At 33.6% G+C, this 18,582-nt stretch overlaps 1 long non-coding RNA gene across 1 annotated transcript; it reads right to left on the reverse strand.

Moving 5' to 3' along the window:
- Positions 1–6,976: 6,976 nt before the first annotated feature.
- LOC114283807 (uncharacterized) lies at positions 6,977–17,200 on the reverse strand. The gene is made up of 9 exons (XR_014344852.1): positions 16,966–17,200; positions 16,436–16,681; positions 16,185–16,258; positions 15,923–16,038; positions 15,335–15,406; positions 8,927–9,020; positions 8,389–8,474; positions 7,516–7,587; positions 6,977–7,431 (listed from the first exon to the last, which is right to left on the reverse strand). It is a non-coding gene; the product is annotated as an uncharacterized LOC114283807 (long non-coding RNA).
- Between the last annotated feature and the right edge of the window lie 1,382 nt (positions 17,201–18,582).

An 18,582-nucleotide genomic window follows, 5' to 3' on the forward strand; every position in this document is an offset into this window, starting at 1 on the left:
ATCTGAAATATAAGATAGAAGATGTCGATACGAAGAAATTTGTTGTTAGCCGTTTTCTGGATTTTCAAATGATGGATTCCAAGATGGTTATTAGCCATGTTCAAGATCTCCAATTAATTCTCTATGACTTATATACGAAAGGGATGATTCTCAGTGAATCTTTCCAAGTAACGGCGATCATTGAAAAATTGCCACCATCTTAGAAAGAATTCAAGAATTATCTGAAGCATAAGCGTAAGGAGATGAAATTAGAGGAACTGTTAGTGCGACTCAGAATTACGTAAAATAACTGTGGTACCGACAAGAAGTCTGGAAACCATATCCTGCAGGCTAAAATGTTGTGGAACAAGGACAATAGTCAAAATTCAACAACAATAAGCGGAAGCATTATGGCAATGGTCCCAAACAAGGATCCACTAGTAAGATCAACAACGGGTTCAACAAAAGGATCAAAGGCAAGTGTTTTGTGTGCGGCAAAGATGGACATCGTGCTAAGGATTGTCATGTTCACAAGGATAGAGGAAGTTCAAGCAAAAAGCTAGTACAAGCCAACATAGCCGAGGATTTTTATCTTTCCGATGGAGTGGCAGATATCAGTCTTGCTGCAGTAGTCTCTGAGGCTAATTTGGTGGGCAATCTCAAGGAGTGATGTGTGGATACTAGAGCAACCCGCTATATTTGTGTAGATAAGAAGATGTTCACAACCTGCAAAATGGTGGAAAGTGGGGAACAACTTTTTATGGGAAACTCCTCCACATCAACTATGGAAGAACAAAGAAAGATTGTTCTGAAAATGACCTTGGGGAAAGAACTCACTCTTAACAATGTACGTCATGTGTCGGAGATTCACAAGAATTTGATTTCTTGGTCATTGTTGATCAAGAATGGATTTAGATTAGTCTTTGAATTTGACAAGGTTATACTCCCCAAGAGTGGAATGTATGTAGGGCGAGGTTACATGAGTGATGGGCTTTTTAAGCTCAATATACTAACTATTGTACTAAATTTGGCTATTAATAATAAGAACACATCTTTTATTTATATTGTTGAGTCATCTTTTTTATGGCATGGTAAATTAGGACATGTAATTTAATTCTTTGCGTATACTTGTTTCTTTAGAATGTTTACCAAACTTAGAGTTTGATCCTAATCATAAATGTCAAATTTGTGTTGAGGCAAAACTCACGAAGGCATCATTTAATAAAGTAGAAAGAAGTACTGAATCTTTAAGTTTAATTTACATAGATATATGTGATTTAAAATTTGTTCAAACTAGAGGAGGTAAAAAGTACTCCATTACTTTTATTGATGATTGCACTTGATATTGCTATATTTACTTATTGAGAAATAAAGATGAAGTCTTAGAAACTTTTAAACAGTATAAGCCTGAGGTTGAAAATCAACTTAGCAAAACTATTAAGGTAGTGAGGAGTGATAGAGGTGGTGAGTATGATGCACCATTTGAGGAATTTTGTTCTGAACATGGTGTTATTCACCAAACCATTGCACCCTATTCTCCTCAATCTAATGGAGTTGCTGAGAGAAAGAATCAAATTCTTAAAGAGATGATGAATGCCAAGAATCAAATTCTTAAAGAGATGATGAATGCCATGTTGATTAGTTCAGCATTACCTCAAAACTTGTGGGGGGAAGTGATTTTGTCTGCTAACTTTATCCTTAACAGGGTATCTCACAAGAAAATCAATCAAACACCTTATGAAGTATGGAAGGGTTGACGACCTACCTACAATTACCTCAAAGTGTGGGGGTGTTTGGCCAAAGTGGTAGTCCTTAGTCCTAAAACAACTAAAATAGGACCAAAAACCATTGATTGTGTGTTTATTGGTTATGCAAATAATAGAAGTGCATGTAGATTCTTAGTTCATAGATTTGAAAATCCCGATATGCATGTAAACACTATTATTGAATCAAGGAATGCCTCATTTTTTGAACACATTTTTCCTTACAAGGAAACTGAAGAGACAAGTTCAAATAAAAGAATTTTCGATACTACTATGGGTGGTAGTGAAGACCAAAATGATAATGAAGCAGATGAACCTAGACGTAGCAAGAGGGCTAGGATCTCTCAATCATTTGGTCCAGATTTTTTGACATGTTAGAAAATGAGCCTCAAAACTTCAAAGAAGCAATGTCAAGTCCTGAAGCTCCATTATGAAAAGAGGCTGTGAATAGTGAAATTGAATCTATTTTGTTAAATCATACTTGGGAACTAGTGGATTTTTCAACAGGATATAAACCTCTTGGATATAAGGGGATATTCCAAGGAAAAATGGAAACAGATGGTTCAATAGATAAATACAAAGCTAGGCTTGTTATTAAGGGATATAAGCAAAAGGAATGTCTTGATTATTTTGATACCTATTCACCAGTAACAAGAATAGCATTTATTCGTATGCTAATAGCGATTGCAGCATTATATAATCTGGAGTTACATCAAATGGATGTTAAAATAGCTTTTTTAAATAGTGAGTTAGATGACGAAATCTATATGGAACAACCAGAAGGTTTCAAATTCCCGGCCAAGAGAAAAAGGTTTGTAAACTTGTCAAATCTCTTTATGGATTAAAACAAGCTCCGAAACAATGACACGAAAAGTTTGATCACGCTATGCTTTCGAATGGTTTTAAGATAAACGAATATGACAAATGTGTCTATGTTAAAAGTATAGACAAAAGGATATGTCATAATTTGTCTTTATGTAGATGACATGCTCATTATTGGAAACAATAATGACATGATTAAATCTACAAAGAAAATGTTAAACAAAAGGTTCGACATAGAAGATCTAGGAGTAGCAGACGTAATTCCAAGAATAAAAATTACTAGAACATCTAAAGAATATGCTTTATCTCAATCTCATTATGTTGAAAAGATTCTGGAGAAATTTGGAAAGCATGACGACCGTCTTGCTAAAACACCTGTTGACATTAGTCTTCATTTGTCAAAAAATACAGTTGTAGGCATATCATAATTAGAGTACTCTCGGATAATCAGAAGCTTGATATACTTAATGAATTGCACTAGGCTGGATATAGCCTATGCTGTAAGCAAATTGAGTAGGTACACAAGTAATCCAGAGTTAGATCACTGGAAAGCAATAATTAGGGTACTTAGGTATCTAAGACATACCCGAGATTATGACTTACATTATACCAAATATCCAGCAGTACTTGAAGAGTACAGCGATGCAAATTGGATATCAGATACTAAAGACTCAAAATCCACTAGTGGATATGTCATTATCTTGGGAGGTGCTGTAATTTCTTGGAAATCCTCCAAGCAGACATGCATAGCAAGGTCGACAATGAAATCTGAGTTTATCGCATTAGATAATACATGAGAAGAAGCAGAGTGGCTTCGTAATTTCTTAGAAGACATTCTAATGTGGCCTAAACCTGTGCCAATTATATGCATTCACTGCGATAGTGAAGCAGTAATAGGACGGGCACATAATCATATGTATAACGATAAGTCTCGACACATTCATCGAAAGCATAATATCGTTCAACATTTTCTCTCACATGGAATAATTTCCATAGAATATGTAAAGTCAAGAGAGAATATTGCGGATTCATTAACTAAAGGGCTAGCTAGAGAGCAAGTGTACCATTTATCAAGGGGAAGGGATTAAAGCCTATTATTTAAAAATTGCCATAATGGCAACCCAACCTAGTTGACTGAAGATCCTAAGATCTAGGTTCAAAGGGACAATTTAATTATGGATGACTTCACGTATCACTAAGGAAGTTTACTCCTACCTATTTCTATGATAAGAAGAGTGATACCTATAGTGTTAGTAGGATAAGCTTTGCTTTTAATGATTTTTATAGCTTGGACATCCAAGTGGGGTATGACATGATACTCTTAATAAGAAGTCACCTATATGAGTGTTAACTGGGCTGATTCTATGAGAATTGAGAAGGCTAAATTCTCTAGAGCACTCATGAACTACTAAGTGTTGTTCAGGGCCAAAATGAACACAACCATGAGAACCAAACTATGTCTACAGATACACTATGTGTAGTCTATTGTCTTGGTTTACACAAACAGTTGAATAGTTCAAGACATCTCACCCACTGGTTAGCCAGTAAGTCCGATAGGCTTTCACTAAAGGAGGTTTAAAGCCAAAAGCTACCTATCTCGATGTGTATCTTCTTAATGAACTCTTTCTTTGTCTGCATTTTGTTCATGTCCGTCATCGTGAATTTCATTCACGAGGGGGATTGTTGGAAAATGGCTTTGTGATATTTTATTTTTTGCTAACTTTGAGCATTAATTAAGGTAGGACCCAAGCGTTATTTTTGACGTTTCTAAGTGGGTTCATGTTTAATGCCGTGTGGTGAATAACATCGTGTATTTGGTTGCTTAAAACTATTCATGGATGAATGAGAAGTCAACGCTCATTTTCAGGTTCATGGAAATGGTTTTAGATGGGTTTTATACACATTTGTGAAATGTGCTTGTACCACACAGGAAAGGCTTAAGGATTTATATAAGTATATATATTCTAGCTTGCCATATTTGGAATAGGCCCCAAGGGGCACCCCAAGTTTTGAAAGAAGAGGAGTTATGGACAAAGTATGTTTTGACCAAGTATGCTTTGACCAAAGCCACCATACACGCGCGCGCCGCAGCCGTACATCCGGCCGGGGCGAGTTCGGGTTGGGGGTTGGGTCGGTTCATTGCTTAATTTTTTGGACAAAATTCGTTTGAATTTTTTCAAATTCTTGTGGGAAATTTTTTGCAATCCTTACGAAAATAATTCAAATCTTGTGCCAAAAATTTCAAATTTAAATTTTTGAATTTTCAAATTCTGGTCGCCTTCTTTCCTAACCGGTACTGTTCCAGTAGCAACTTTCCGGCCATGTTCGAACAGCCACCAAGGCCTACTCAAACAGGTGCATGGTTGGCTATAAATAGCCTGCCATTCCAGCATTTCATTCTATCCAATTTTTTTGAACATTTCTTCCTTCTTCCTTCTTGTTGTCTTCTTGTCTTCCTGCATTTATCTTGCATATAATCTTTAGGAATAGAAAGAAAGAGTTACAACATAATTTTGATTCACTAGACTTGTTTTTATAGTGCTGCAAATCAAGTTGCAGTCATTGTATCCTGGGAAGTAGACGTTAGTAAATCTGGAATTACCGGAGCGCGGGTGAAATCTACTTTAAGAAGATTGTGTCCAACACAAGCCTTGACTTTAAATTTCTGTAAGCAATTAATTCAGAATATAATTTATTTAATTATTTTTTGAATTATTTAATTTTTGTTCTTCATTTTATTTACTTTTTACACATACACAACCATTGGGCTTTAACAATCCCACGGCTAGCAATGAAAGCATAAGTTTGATGGCGGTGATTTTCAGAAGATCCCAGTTCAGCATCGTAGGCGAAGCAATAAAGAAGCAAACTAGCAATGGCAAGACCCACAGATTTGGGGTGAGTGTCGAACATGGATATGTTCTTATTCCCTTGATACGTGAGTTGCAGTAAGCTGAGGAACAATGGGAGGGTAAAGGCCAGAACGGCTTGACAGGAAGTAGAGCTGTGCAGCCCTTGCGAGAAGCAGTAGTGTGTCATGGAGAGAAATGCGACATTGATCTGTCCAAACAAGTTTGCCTGTGTGCCTTACTGGGGTGTTCTTCTTGTTGTTGCCATTGATTTAATAGCAACAGAGAGAGATCTGCATAAAAATAGGTAATTAGTTGGTTACAAACAAAAAATAGCAAGTAGATAAGATAGGCAGAGGATAAAATGTATTACATTTGATTCCAGAATACAGAATCGAAGTTGATTTATATTTCCATTTATAGACAGATTAGGACTCACAATTTTGGACCCACAATTTTTGACAAAAATAAAAGCCACGCACAGTTATTTTTGACCCACAATTTTATGAAATTTTGAATCATAAACTTCAAAATGCTTTTGGGTCATAAACCTCAAAATGCTTTTGAGTCACAAGACAAGTTATTTTGGACCCACAATTTTGACAAATTTTGAGTCATAAGACTTCAAAATGCTTTTGAGTCATAAACCTCAAAACGCACTGAGAATAATTTCGTTTGGAAAGCGACTAAAGCAATCCCACGATCATACTTGTAGTAGAAATCATTTTCCATTAAAAAGCTTCCATCTTGAATGAGCACACTCCCAAGTCTCATGTTTTGATTACCAAATCAACCACTTGATATGTAATATCATTTTCTATTGAAGTTATAAATGGTTAATCTATAGCGTCACTACAAGAATTAACACTTTTGGCAACAAAAAAATTGGTCGCTAAAAGTCTATTTTTGGTCGGCAAAAGTTATCCGCGACCAAATTTTTTGGTCGCTACTTTAGTCGCCAATTGAGGGTCGGCAAAAGTAATTCGCAACCAAAATTTTGGTTGGTCGGCAAAAGTCGGATTTGCCGACTAAATTTTTGGTTGCAAAATATATCATTATCGCGACTAATTCATTTAGTCGCTAAAACACTTTGGTCGCGAAAAGTGATATTTTCTCGACCAAAAAGTTTGGTCGCCAATTGTGACATTCCGCGACCAAAAATTTTGGTCGCCAATCGTGACATTCTGCGACCAAAAAGTTTGGTCGCCAATTGTGACATTCCGCGACAAAAAATTTTGGTCGCTAATCGTGACATTCCGCGACCAAAAAGTTTGGTCGCCAATTGTGACATTCCACGACCAAAAAAGGTCTTGGTCGCCATTTGTTACTTTTCGCGACCAAAACTTTTGGTCGGCAAAAGTGAGTTTCCACGACCAAGAGCTATTTTGGTCGGCAATAGATGTATTTTTTGCGACCAAAACTCTTGGTCGGCAATTGTCATTTTTTGCGAAAAAAAATTATTTATTTGTCGCGACTAATAAATTGGTCGCCAAAGCAGGAAAACAATACACTTGTAATTCCTAATAATTTATTCAATCCATAATAAACCTATAATTTTAAAGCATCACTCAAATTAACTGAATCATTAACATTCGACACAATACATAATTCATTAACATTCGATTTATTAAATTTCTGTCAAACAACCAGACATTGTTCCAATTCAAACTGAAACAATCAGACATCCCCACCATGGTGTTCCACCAGACATTGTTCACACAAAATAATGACAACCAAAGAATCCAACAACACCTTTCTAAACTGTCAAACAACATACTTCCAAAATTTCTTAAATTTCCCAAAACACTAGTGTACATTATATACATCCTATTTATAGAACTACGTTCCAATTCAAACTGAAACACCCTAGTTTTAGCAAGAACAAAAAGAAACAATTCTACGAGTAAATAATATGTGGAAGCTTTGACTAAAACAAGAACTCTGTGTCAGAAACTTCGAGGACATTGTGGACGCCAATAGGGTTCACACCTGGCCGGAAAGCATTTCCTTCAATATACCTGTGACAACATTTAATCAATTAGCATTTCACCTAGTGTTGGGTAATTGCAATTTGCTTGTACTGATTGAAGACATAAACTCACATTTCTTTCAAGAAAGTGTGCTTATAGAATGCATCCGGGATTCTCCCAGTAAATTGATTATGATCCAGGTACCTGCATATTTCAGTACAACAGTAAAATTAACACCACCACAAAACTCTTTTGGAAACATAGTAACACTTTTTCCTTACTAATAACAAACACCACCACAAAACTTTTTTTTTGAAATGTTTCTATTTTCATGCCAATTGGAACAACATATATATCAAAATGAAATTTTGATCCTTAATATTAAACATATAACTCCTCCGAGTGTATCAGAGAAAATTGTTCTAAGTTGTAACAACATATCTAAAGCTAGAGACAGTTTTCATAATAGAATAATACATACATATTAATTTTTTCAGAATTGATAAACATTTTTTTTAGATTTGATAAACATTAATAACACTAAAAAATGGTTTCAAACTATAAAAAGCATATTTAACATGTACTGGCTTTTTTAAGCTAGTAGATGTTTATGGAAAAGTGTGTTGTATTGTATTGTATCTCTCTCAATACTCAGTTGTTCTTATCAATTGATCTTTTGATATAAAAACAGCAGCCTTTTATGATATATCTCAGATTTTATTACTGAAAAAATAAGGTCACAACTGACAATATAATATCAATTTTGAAAGATTAAAACTATTTTGTGAATATTAAATGCTTTCAGTTTTTTTTTTATTTTTATTTTACAGTTATCATCAAACTAGAGGAAAAGGCAAGCACTAAACCACCAAAAAACTAATAGAAATACATAAAGTTCAAAATCAATTCACTCCACTAAACCACCAAAAAATCATATAAAAATACATAAGAAAAGCAAATTCAACAGGAAAGTATGTAAATACATAAAAATGAATTATATCATACCTTTCAAGGTAGTCTTGGAAGAAGGGGAGAGAAGGATCGGAGAGGATTGAGGAATTGGACTTGCAATCATCGATGAATTGCTTTAACTGGTTCAAGTTTGTGATCAGAGAGGCAAAGAGGTCAAATCGTTCGATATAGAGGAGCGTGTAGAGATCAATTAGGGTTTGAGATCAACTTGATTAACAAAATCTATAATTGTGATCTATAGCCCCTGTTGGTTAAAGAGAAAATATTAGGTTAGATGAACCTAATACAACCAACATATGCCTAGTTCTGGACAGTTCAGTGTTTTGGTAAACTCTGCATTACTCTTTTTTTTCTATTTTTTTTTTCTTTTCCCCTTTCCCTCCACTTTCCCGGTAACCAAATAGTAAGTATTTAAAGCATTTAGTAATTTATGAATAAGTAACTTCTTCCAAGCCCTTTCCTAAAATTAATCTAAAAACTTTCCATTAATCCTTTTTTTGTTTTTTGTTTTTTTTGGTTAGTGAGATTTTATTACCAAAAACAGATAAGTACATCAACAAGGCAGGCATACCTTCCAAATACCTCTCAGGACATTGCACCACTGGAACCCCAAAATGCTGCTTCAAGTGATCCCTCCAATCAGCATCATTTGGACTAAAAGAGAACTGATTTCTCATAATTAATCAGCTAACCAGAGGCTTGTTCATATGCAGATATAATTTTTTTGTTTTTAATTTTGAAATTAAGTCCCTCCATAGTATCCCTCCCAAAAACCAAGTTATCATCTGCATAAAAAAATATGATGAGATACACTAGGATTTCCCTGAGCAACCTAAAGACCATGTATCACATCCTCTTTTACACCTCTGGAAAGCATAATAGATGAAAAGACGATCTCCCTACCTAACACATCTTGAGGGATGAATACAATCCTTTGTTTCACCATTAATAAGAACTAAGTATGCAAGGAGGAGAGTGTTGATAAGTTCTCTGAAACTCAATTTAGAGATCCATTCTTGCAATGATCTTACCTTTGGAATCTTCTATAACTCTTATCTATGCCAAAATTGAGAATTCTTCTATGAATTGGTCAATTGGAAGTTAAGAAGACACTAGTTACTCTCATTGCCTCAATTTTCCTATGCTCCCTTATTCAAATTTACAACCATTTAAGTCACAGGATGAGACAGTTGAGAAAATCTTCTATGTTCCATGTGAACAAACTCAAAAGTCACCACTATCACTTTCCAAAGGTGATGTTTCCTTAAGGTTACATTTTAGGAGGGGTAACCCAACCTGGAAATGGTGAATTTTATGAACCAATTTAAAGTTTGGTATGTACCCCTGTCCAAATACATGATCCTATTATTTGTCACTGTGTAAACAAAGTAAGTTAATTATGAGCCGTGATTTCCTTTTATTTTCAGTTACACTTTCTAAAAAAGAGTTGTATTTAACAATAAATAAAGATAAATTACACTAGTTAGCATTGGCTTTTGTCAGAAAAGAAAAAAAGAAAAAATTACTCGTGTTCTCATTTTTGGGAACACAAGCAGCAGATAGATTGGGGCAGTGACAACGAAAAATACTAGAATTTTTTTGTTCAATAGTTTTGACAGGCAAAGAGAGTCAGGAGAAATAGTGGATGAGGTTCTTAAAATTACATAAAGAGAACAAGGGAACATGACTTAACATATTCAAAATGCACCATAGAGGAATTTGATGGAGAATAATGATTGTTCAGGCTGAAGAGGTTCTTTGTCCAAGTGTTTTCTGAAACCAAACAATACATGGGGAAGCAAAATACTATAGTAGTCCCCCCAAAAAACAAAGAAAACAGAAAATTGCATTATAAGTAGAAGAGATTTCTGAAACTAATGAACAAGATAAGATTTGTTTTATGCATTATAGTTTTACAATGCTAGTAAGTCGTCCTACTGCTAAATCGAACCAGGATATATAGCTCATTCCGGATCTCTGGTATTCAGCTCAAGTACTTTTCTATGGACAAACATAAGACAATTGCAATGAATATTTTGAACACTTCCACATTTCAGTGGCAGTCTCAAGAAGCTCTAAAAGTGTAATACAATATCTAATTTCTTTTATAGAATTGTACCAACTAACGATATATTGGATGATCTGTTGACTGCTGATAAAGAAGAAGAAAAAAAAGGAAAGAAAACAGGGTTTCCATGAATAGCATGCACTTTTTCACATCAAAACAAATAGAGTTGAGGATAATGCTACTAAGACCATAAATTTAATTTCTAACTATCATTGTTTCTGCAACTAAATAGAACAGGCTTGAAGATTTCATAGTTTGCACCACCACGACAGTTTAGATCTTATAACAGACCAGGAAATTCTTGTTGAAGGACCTGAGTCATTATATTGATTTCCAATTCTGCTGTGCTAAGTGATCTTGTCACTTCAAATATTGATGAAGGAATTTACTGCTTTATCAATTTATTTTATTTTGTGATGAAAGATACAAACTCACATTCAAAGTCCACTATTTGATGAACCACAAACCAAAATTTTTAAACATTTCTGTATATTGCAATTTTCTCAAACTATGATTCATATTCAATTTTCTCAGACCATTCCCACGGCTACCTATGTTTCAATTGATCTTAATGATGTTCAGATAAAGAAAGCACAATCACAAAAGATAAGTAATTGACTAAACCCGATACCTCCACATGCAAAGGCATGTATATCACCTGGGCACTCTGATTCTGATTACACTACGCAATACTCGAATGGTGGGGTACCATATATATAGGTAAATTGTATAATTTTATATTTTTTTGAATCCATAATTAAATATAATATGAGTCATATGTAAATATTTTATCAGTTATCATTAAAATAATATCATAACTAAAGAAAAATTAGTCATAATTAAAGAAAAAATAATATAAATAAAGTGCATATAATACACCCTTTTAAGGGTGTCTATATTAGAATTTTCCCACCCACAACAAATTCATCAATAAAAACTAAAATATATAGGAAGACTATAGTACTGTTTGCTACATGCCATGGAGAAAAATTATTTATTAAATTAAAATATGTGAAGAAACTGTAAATTTACTTTTCCTCTGTCCCTCTCTCTTTCTCTCTCAATATTGTCTTGTTTCCACCAACAACAAACCAACTAAAAAGCATTAAATTTTTTCCATACACTAAATAGAAGAGGCAATTCCCACAGAAAGCACTCAAGAGCAAATATAAAGATCAAAGTTCTATGGAGAGGATTCAGCATATTTATTCCAAACCAAACCAAACCAATTCGGCATATTTATGGCAAAAGAAAAAAGTAACTAAAAATATATAGCAAATTTAGCACAGAGTCTTGCTTACCTATGTGATCCAGTTGGAATGTTTGAGATAGAAAACTTATCTATGCTGCTGTAAGTTAAATTAGAATGCTCCAAAGATCCATTGGTATAATTAACTGGCACCAGGACTGTGAAAGCAAGGAATGCAATAGGAACAAAAAATTTAAGTCTGCATTGGGAAAAAAGGAAACATGATCAGTCCAGAAAAGTAGAAAGAAACTAGCATTCTCAAACTCATGATGAACATAAGGTTAGACTATTTATTTATTATAAAGCTAAACAGTACCTGATGCAAGAAATATATATATATATATATATATTGGGATAAAAAAATACCTGATGCACGAAACTTTAAAAAAGGAAATGATCATGCAAAAGTATAAGATGCACTACACTACTCTGCATTGACATTATCATGCCAAAATCACAATGTGTTTCTCACTTTTGATCAACTTTCAAGATTTTGATGAATTTCCTAACAATCTAAAAGTTGATATATTTTAACTTATTTATAAAGTTTATATCTAAAAGTTTATAACATATATTTATATTTGTGTAAATCATGAATATTTATATCTAAAAGCTTGATCCCCCATGCAAAGATGTAATCTCTCTCGCTGGACGAATTACATTTTTTTTTGAGCTGGTTTTCCCTTGACAGAGATACAAGCAACTTTCATTACCAAATGCATTATTGTCCTAGAAGCAACTCAATCAATAACTAATCCTGTGGCAAGGAAGGATTTTCAACCATACAGAACAATAGCCCACACTTATTCAGGTTTGATGCTTGAGTGACAATAATTGCCAAGTATGCTGAAGTATTTCTTCTCTATTTCTATGTTACAACCATATCAATGAACTACTGTGTTAGACTTCCTACTTATGTAGAAACTTTGTTCTACCTTAGAATATAAATAAGAGAAAATATGAATGTCTTTACCAAACATTGCCTCAAATTATGGGACATCTTGATTCAAATCCATACCTGAAATGCATGCCAAAGTCCAAATATAAAATTGGTGGTCAACCTCAAACAACCCAGTCTGCTGCACTACTTTAGAGTATTTAATCCACATAAGCTTAGTTTGATAGCCCAAGACGAAGTGCACAATAAGCCCTAAAGAATGAGGAGAGGGGGTATTTCTATAGAAGGTAGGTGAGTAAACACCTGTCTTGCACTCATTGCAAAACAGTTCCAAGGCCCAATGTCAAGAACACTAAATGTTTATCTTCACATGCTACTAATGATATTCCACAACAACCAAGCACATACCTTTATATCTATATAATACTTCAGCTATTGTTAAATCATTAGAAATTCAATCAATAGAGACAACATTTTCACTTAGGGAGAGCCGGTCAATTCTTGGCTTGGTTGGGGCTAGGGCTGTAGATCAAGCTTTGTTGCATGTGAAAAAATTCATATAAGCCCATTAGGAGCCCTTTTGAGCTTGATTCTTGTGCATAAATTGGTCGAACTTGAACTTGATTTCAAGATTGAGTAGATAGAGATCAACACGTAAAAGTTGAATGACATTTTGTTACCAGCTTAAGGGGCTGCTTCCTTAGCTTTTTAGACTATAAAGGCCAGCTTTTGGGGCTTTTTTAGCCTAAAATACCAAAAACAAAACGTATGGCTTTTAAATAGGTGACTGATAGGGATGAAGGAAATCCTAATTTTTTGTAATTCAAACTTGAATATTTTTACCTCACACTAGGCAACATATTTTTTTAAGCTTAAAAGTAGCATTTAAAAACACAGCTTCATAAAAGTTAAGTTTAGCTTTTCAGCCTATTTTGAAGGTGAAAAAACAAACAAGCTAAAAACCTAAAAAGTTTTACTTTTACCAAACAACAATCCTTCCCAAAGTACAACAACTTAAGCATGTGAATTTTAAATTTAAAAAAAAAAAAAAAACTCAGTAATTTTTAACATATGGGACCAAAAATCTACTAGAGCTACACTATCTTGAAATCATCATCGAAGTAAGATAATAACTTGCCATGGCCAACCATTACCTTTAGCCATCATCACAATTTTGAAAGTATTGCATGAAGTATCAAGTAGGGCAAGTCTACTGAGAAGCTTGAGTAGGTCATTGCAAAATTAATTCAAGCTTGATCTAATCTTATAGTAGCCATCTTCATGTGAGTTAAGTTTTAATTATTATGATCAAAATTAATTCCCACATAAAAGCATATATACATGAAGGATTTGTTAGATGAAATTATTTGTTATGTAATTATAGATGAAACTTTATTTTTTGATGATGCACCCAGTATGATGCCATATGCAGAAAGACAGGCCATCTATTTTATAGTCAATAAGTGGACCTCACAAGCCAGCACTTCACTACTTCTACTCAAATATGCAAAACATATAGAAAAACACAAAACAAAAACCAATGGGTGAAATTTAAAAATATCATATTGTACGTACCATAAGTGCCTTGAAATTTAAACAAGCATGCTACCAATCTCTTTTTACACAAGTGTTTGTGCTTTATTTGCTTTCACAACCTCTTCTTTTCCTGAAAACTTAAAGCTTCAAAACATCTTGTACATATCAACATTGAAGATGAAAGATAAACATATACATATTCTACCCTTTTCGACATGATTGTGTCAGGATTAGGGTATTAAACTAAAAAACATAAGACCCCATATGTTTAGGATTTGTCTCCTAATTTTGTAATGTCTCACATTTGATTCACCAATAAGGGGATTAGTTGTGCAGACAGATTAATACTCCCTCAAAACCATGGGTTAAATTTCTCAGTGCCTTGGCATAATTAATTTCGCACGAGTACTCGTCGGATTAACTTTCCTCCATCCCAACTCTTACTAAACATAGTACTGTAATTTCATAATATATATAAATCTCTCCAACATCCCATGGTATGAAAAAAAATCGGATCCACGGTATTACTTAGACCATTATCCTTTCCCTTAAGAGTAAACATGACTGAACTTGCTAGCACAATGGGAAAAGAAACTTCAAACTGAAAAATGAATGCTCATGCAAGAGAAAAAGAATTATAGGAAAAGATTATAAGAATCATAGGAACATGAATTATAGGAAACTTCAAATTGAAAAAAAGTCACTAGAAGATAAAGATTCTAAGTGAATGCTCATGTAAGAGAAAAAGAATTATAGGAACACATTCTTCATGTGATGTCAACTGTTTTGCCAAAGTCCAGCGCAGTAATTTAATTAGAGCAATGTTAGAAATGTAGAAAACTAAACATAGACTTTCTGCTTTTGTGAGATATTTGTAAATTTGTGAGATATTTTGTGTTTATTATGTGTTTGATTCTCTATGTATTTAGACTTTCTTATTTTATTGGGTACTTGAATAAGGTCTAAAGATCAATGATATAAATGCACAAACATAGATCATATTAGGATTAACTACACTCAATGGTACATAAAAGTACGTGCTTTGTTAACAGGCATGTCACTACAAGAACGAAAAACAATGAGATTGAAATTAGGATAGGGCCACCAATGAGTCCATATCCAGGAAAATCCATTGCCAACATTGTATACTTAATTCAAAAAATTTAATGGGTATTCACAGCTAGCATCTTATTATGATTTTAATTGGGTATGTGATAGAAATACTCACAATATCTCCAAAGTCTGCAGTAGTCCTAGCGTTGAAGGAATCTTGCCACTGAGTTCATTGTTATTAAAAACCCTGCTCAAATTAATTCACAAAATTAATTAAAGCCAGTCAAGGCTATATAGCTTACAAGCTATTCACAAAATTAAAGCCATTTCTTATTTTTGGGATGGTGATAACAAATTCTATTCTAAACTAAAGTGTGATCTTTGGGAGTGTGATTAAAAAGGGTCTTTTAATCACATCTTTTAAGTGTCATTAAAAAATGATTTCATCACATCTTTTAAGTGTGATTAAAAACATCAAAAAATGAGTTACGTAGATAGAAGATAAGAAAATGACAAAGGAAAGCAAAAAAATAATTGAAAATTATAGTACTAAAGTACGCCATCTCGTATAAAGAGAAAAAAAGCTAGAGGGGGAAACAAAGCAAACTGAAGGCAAAACCACATCATCCCACCAAAAAATAATGATTAGTGCGATATTGACATCACAAAGGGAACTCTAATCACATGGCATGCAAAAGACATCACAAATACATGGAACTTGAGGCACGCAAGAGCATGAGGTGCAGTGTAGTAAGAAACTAACCTGACAATTTCCATCTCCATGAACCATAAACTCCACCAACTCATATAATTGCAATCTGAAGAAGAACAGACATCTCCAGCATCAAAAACTATATATATGAAATAAAAATCCCACAGCTGCAAAAAAAAAAAAAATAATAATAATAAAAATAAGTAAATAAATAAATAAAGGAAGGCAAAAGAGACAAAGATGCATATATCTTTTCTTCTCTGGACGAGGGGAAGGGAAGCTTTTGTCCAGTCCTAAAACAATAGCTGAATACCTGTCCAATAATCTTTGATGGTCTAAAGTTGCTTCATCAACAGAAGGTATTTCTCCATTAGTTCTAACGACATGCTGCACAAATACAGCTACATAATAGTGAGTTTATTTATAACAAGTTATCACTAAACCATAGCAGATAGAAGCACATGTGACAAATATGTGGAGAATGTCTAAATCAACCTGATAGCATTAGATATTGTTGTATTTCTTTATGTAGAATGGAGCTGTTTACTGTTTTTGTGTTGGTACCTCAAATATGGAACTGGTTAGGCTAAACTCTGGTGGTCTGTCTACACATTCTACTGGAGTGTCATGTGATCTGCTGTGTAAATCTATCCAGGTGCCGTGTCCGCCTGCTGTTAATGTCTATAAATTCTGGTTTGTGTTGTGTTTGCTTTAGTTTAGCTGCTATGAATAGCTGCCCAGGTGCTGTGTGGGAGTGTGTCTTTGCCTTGCTGCTGTTGATTCTGCCTTGCTGCTGCTAGCTCTGTTTTGCTGTCGAGTGTTTTAATGGTTATGGAAATTGTGATGTCAAGTACACGTAAAACTCTATAGTGCAACTCATAAACTAATAATGGGGCTTTTAGTTATTATTTAACATAATAGTCTATGGCTGCTATCCTGACTTGTAGAAACACTAACTTAAAATATTTGAAGTCTCCAATGTATTTTTTCCACCATCAGATCTATATATAGCTAAAACTTGAAATATGCTTCATATCAAGCACTATAATACACTGTCTACATAAAGAGATTGGCTAGAGAGAGATCATGAAAACCTTAAAATTAGGAGCATTTCTTCTTATATTGATCACATTTCTTGTAACATATTTCTTCTTCAACTCTTTGATCTTGCTTCCATGTTCTCAACTCAAAGTTCTGTGGCTGCTATCAGAAGGTGGGCTGAAGACCAACATGGATCCAATTTGCTTGTGCCTAAGCGATAATGGTTTAATGTTGCCCCTTCCAAAACCCAATTTTTTGGTTGGTTCGCTTGGTAATGGAGGGTGAAAACAGCCGTCTCTTCATTTCTTGCATCAATAGAAAAAGAATAACCACTTTGATTGTTACTAGTATAAATGTTTGGATTACCATATCGATATGATACATACATAGAATCAATAAATCCAAAGCCAGATATTTTACAGTCATAAAACCAAATATACATAGAATCAATAAATCCAAAATGAAATCTCGAAGTGATTATATATTCCTCACCACTTGTAGAATCCTAAAACATCCTCATGCTTCAGTAACTTCTTTAATGATTGATAGACCCATACAAAACAGAACCCTTCAGTTCTAGTCTATAAATATCCAAAGATAGAGGCAGTTAGGAAAATATAATAGTAATGTATAAAAATAGTAGATACTAAGAAAATTTGGCAATTGGAGTAGGCTGATTCAGATCACATGGTCAGAATGTGATGAGGTAGTTTTATATGCAATAGTAATTTAGAAATAGTAGATACTAAGAAAATTAGGCAATCGGAACAAAGAAATGAACACTTGCTTTCAAAATTATATATACATATTGGAACCAACAATGTAAGGACATCGATTCGGGTACAGTGTTCAAGTATCAAATCTTCACAAATTTAAATCTTATGACATTGAAATATGTATCTAAATATTAAATATAGTTACGAGGATGCGTCCTAGATACACACACATATATATATTACATATGATATAATATTATAAATTATGTAGAAATGTATATGAAATTAGATAGGATCTAGGAGAAAAATATGAAATTTCTATCTTTTATCTATAAAAATATTCTATTACTAAGAACTGTGAGTTCTTATTCAAATATAATAAAAAAAATTACATAATCGAAGGGTTCAAATTAAATATGGTGTTGGACACACATTCACACTCATACCCTTGTCTTATGACATTGAAATATGTATCTAACTATTAAATATAGTTACAAGGATGCGTCATAGACACACACACATATATATGTGTATATATTACATATTATGTAATATTATAAATTATGTAGAAATGTATATGACATTAGATAGAATCTAGGAGAAAAATATGAAATTTCTATCTTTTATCTATAAAAGTATTCTATTACTAAGAACTGTGAGTTCTTATTCAAATATAATAAAAAAAAATTACATAATCGAAGTGTTCAAATTAAATACGGTGTCAGACACACATTCACACTCATACCCTTGTCATATTTGGTGAATCCGAGTATTTTAAATATTCTCACAAGGGAGTGGGAGACAAAAAATTCATATGCCATGGGTACACCAACCGACCTAGTGTACTAAACTTTCTAAGAAAGAGGGTCCACAATTCAGGGGGAGAGATAAAGTTTTAGAGTGTACTCAGCTCTCTCACAAGGGGTATTCATTACTGTAATGAAAATAAAGAGA

The sequence above is a fragment of the Camellia sinensis genome, chromosome 11 (genome assembly GCF_055761805.1).
Source record: "Camellia sinensis isolate YWXY chromosome 11, ASM5576180v1, whole genome shotgun sequence".
NCBI classification, from domain to species: Eukaryota; Viridiplantae; Streptophyta; class Magnoliopsida; order Ericales; family Theaceae; genus Camellia; species Camellia sinensis.